We start from the raw sequence: 3,929 nt of genomic DNA on the forward strand, positions 1-3,929 counted from the left end.
AATCAGTGGTTCCATTTCTCTGGGTTTGCTCCAGAGAGCTGTTCTCTGCGGTGACTTGAGGGCACAACTCAAGGGCGTTTGCTTGTGGCAGAAAGCCGGAGCTTGAACGCAGCCAGGAAGCACTCCACTGGCCCAGACTCCAGGGAGAACTCCTTGGAGCAGGAGGGCCCACCTCCCTTCCTCATGACGCTGCCTTCTCCACAGGCTCAAAGAAGAAAAGGCGGGGAGAAGAGAAAGAAAGGGGGATAGAAAATGATGACAGAGAATGGGACTACCCTATTTGCACCAAACTCTATACTAGTCACTAATTTACTCACTTACCATGGAAGGAAGGGAATCTTTGACCAAGTCTGTGCCTCTTTTTGGATCTTTGAAATGAAAAGAATAGCATTAGGAATTTGTGGAGAAGCCAAGATAATAGTAGTGACAAGTGTGAGTTCTGGAAGCTTACTGCCTCTGTTCTTCAGAGCCCAAGTAGGTCGGTTGCTTATCATCCCCCTCCCTCAGTTTCATATCATAAAATGGAGGACTGGATCACCCAAGGGAAGCAAAATTACATTGACCCATTTTGTACAATTTATTTTATAAATATTGACCTTTTAAAATATTATTTTAGGGGCTGGAGAGATGGCTTAGTATCTAAGGCACTTGCCTGCAAAGCCAAAGGACCGAGGTTAGAGTCCCCAGGATCCAGGTAAGCCAGATGAATAAGGTAGTTCATTCATCTGGAATTTGTTTGCAGCAGCTGGAGGCCCTGGCACACTCATTCATTATCTATCTATCTATATCAAATGAATAAGTAAAAAATTTTAAAATGTAAAAATATATTATTTTAGGCTACCTGAACCTAACAAAAGTTGTCGTACAGTCAGTGGGGGAAGTGCTCGAACCCATCTCCCAGACCCTCCATTCAATCATATTTTGCCTGTTCTGTGTCCATTTCATGTTTATCCAAACACCGCTGGACAGTATACACAAATGGTGTCTGGAACAGGGACATTATAACTTCTGGAGCCATGAAAAGCCAAGGAAACTGAGAAGTAAGGAAATAATAGGCAAAAAAATCTAGAAGACTTCCATTTAAGATGGTGGTGCAGTAGCCAGGACAAAGCAGCTTGTGGAGGGGGAGGGGTCCTGGAGGAAATAAGCAAAAATAAATAAATAAATAAAGCCCACAAATAGACTCTTCTACTGAAATGTGAAGGCGTGTGAGGGATTATTAACCTCAGCAGAGAAGCAGGAGAGATCCAGAGCTCCTGACAACAACCCAGGCAGCCAGAATCCGCTCCCACCACAGCTCCAGCAGCCGGTCTGCTGGGAAGAGTGCTGCCTGTACCCAGCCCTGTCTACGCTGGCTTGCGCCGAATCCTGGAGAAAGGTTTTCCGCCCACATCACCCTGCAAAGTCTAGAAAGCTGGAGAAAGACTACAGGCATCAGCTAAGCAGCTCTGGAACTTCAGGCGCGCCCATAGCCTCTCCTCCCCCAACTTCCAGCAGCTATAACTGCTGGAGATGTCCAAGGGGTCTCTGTCACACAGCATCAGGCCCAGCGGGTCAGAATAGCAGACCCACCAACCCAACCAGCCTAGCCAAGAACTCAGCATAGGTGAGACCAAAAGCCATCACAACAGGTAACAGGGCCTACTTACTCTGGGTCAATACCTGCCCCCAAGCCAGGGATATAGGCCTGCTCTGGAAGTGCTAATCACACCTTCCATGTCAGGCAGGGTAGGTTATGTGTCAGATTTGATTGATGTACCACCAGGAGGCTTTACCACTCTTAAATAAACTGTGTTTGGGGTTGACTTGTGTTGTTCTCAATATCTCCTGATTTACAGAACCTTCTTCTGTCTTTCTTGGGAGCAGGCTCTCACTTGGTCTCTGGCTAACCTGAACCCATTATAGACCAGAAATCTCAGCCTCCCAGTTGACAGGATTAAGGGTGTGAATCAACACACACCCATAAGGACTTTGCTTTATTAAATTATCTGTTTTAATCCCCACTCTTGCACAAATACCAAACCTGCTATATTAAGCTTCTACCCTGAAGATATATAATGTCAGATTTATACATCTAAAAATACTGCATATAATTAGAAAACCCAAGCACTGTATTAACTAAATGTGCAAAAATCTCTACATTATTATACAAGAAACATAAAAATCAAGACAATACAATCCCACCAAAATTATAAATCCATCAGAAATGACCTCCAGTAAGACTGATTTAGATGAAATGCTTGACAAAAAATTTAAAAAGTATTATATGTATGTTCACGGAAATCAAAGAAAAAAATAAAAATAATCAAAGAAGAAAACAAACACACAAAATGAACTTAATGAAACTTAATGAAATAAGGAGATCTCTATAAGACATGAGTAAGGAAATAGAAATAATGAAGAAATACCAATCAGAAATACTAGAAATGCAAACAGAGTAAGTCATGTAAAAAACTCTATAGGAAGTCTCATCAGTAGACTGGATCAGGAGAGGACAGAATATCTAAACTACAAGACATGGTAGCAGATCTAGTACAATCCAATAAAGAGAAAAACAAACTAATAGGAAGTCACGAATGGGAATTTCAAGACACTATGAAGAGATCAAACATAAGACTTCTGGCTGGAGGAATGGTTTAGTGGTTAAGGCGTTTGCCTGCAAAGCCAAAGGACCCAGGTTCAATTCCCCAAGACCCACATTAGCCAGATGCACAAGGGGGCACACACATCTGGAGTTCATTTTCAGTGGCTAGAGGCCCTGGCGTGCCCATTCATTCTCTCTCTCTTTCTCTGTCAAATAAATAAATTAAAATAAAATATTTATAAACATAAGAATTCAGGATATATTAGAAGAATTTCACTCCAAAGGTATAGTTAATAGTTTCAACAAAATATTAGGAGAAAATTTCCCCCAAATAGGGAAAGAGATACCAATACACAATACAGATACAGGAAGACATTAGAACACCAGACAGGCAAAACCAGGAGGAAAAAGAAAAAGTAAGAAAAGCTGGCAGTGGTGGCACACACCTTTAATCCCAGCACTCAGGAGGCAGAGGTAGGAGGATCATTGTGAGTTCAAGGCCACCCTGAGACTACATAGTGAGTTCCAGATCAAACTGGACTAGAGTGAGGCCCTACCTCAAAACAACAACAATGAAAAAAAAAAAAAAAAAAACTCTCCTCACCATATTATAATTAAACTACTAACCACATAGACCAAAGAAAATATACTGAAAGAAGTTAGAGAGAAACACAAACTTTAAAAGCCAGAGGGCATGGAATGATGTATTCCAAGTTCTGAAGGATAACGACTATCAACCAAGATTATTTTATCCAGCAAAGCTATTCATCCAAATTGATGGATAAATAAGGAAATTCCACAACAAAATCAGGCTAAAGAAATATATAACCACGAAACCAGCTCAACAGAAAATACTTGAAGGGATTCTTCACACTAAAGAGAAAGAAAAGCATACACATGAGAAAACAGGAAAAAATAAACCATATTCAAATAATATTTAACACTAGAGAGTAAAGGAAAACCGGAAGCACTATAAAATAAGAAGAATGGCAAGAATAAATTCACACCTTTCAAAAATAACTCTTAATATCAAAATTGCCTCAATTCCCCAACAAAAAGACACAGGCTTGCAGACTGGATTAAAAGGCAGGATCCTTCTGTTTTTTGCCTGCAGGAAACTCAGCCTCTCAATAACAGACAGACAGCATCTTAGGGTAAAAGGATGGAAAACAGTCTTTCAAGCAAATGGGCCTAGAAAACAAGCAGGTTATCTATATGTAGAAAGGATGAAAATAGATCCTTATCTCTCTCCATGTACAAATCAAGTCCAAATGGATTGAAGACCTCAATATACACCAGACACTCTGAAACTGGTAGAGGAAAAAGTAGGGGAAATCCTTCAACA

This window comes from Jaculus jaculus, chromosome 4, assembly GCF_020740685.1.
Source record: "Jaculus jaculus isolate mJacJac1 chromosome 4, mJacJac1.mat.Y.cur, whole genome shotgun sequence".
Classification (NCBI taxonomy): Eukaryota; Metazoa; Chordata; class Mammalia; order Rodentia; family Dipodidae; genus Jaculus; species Jaculus jaculus.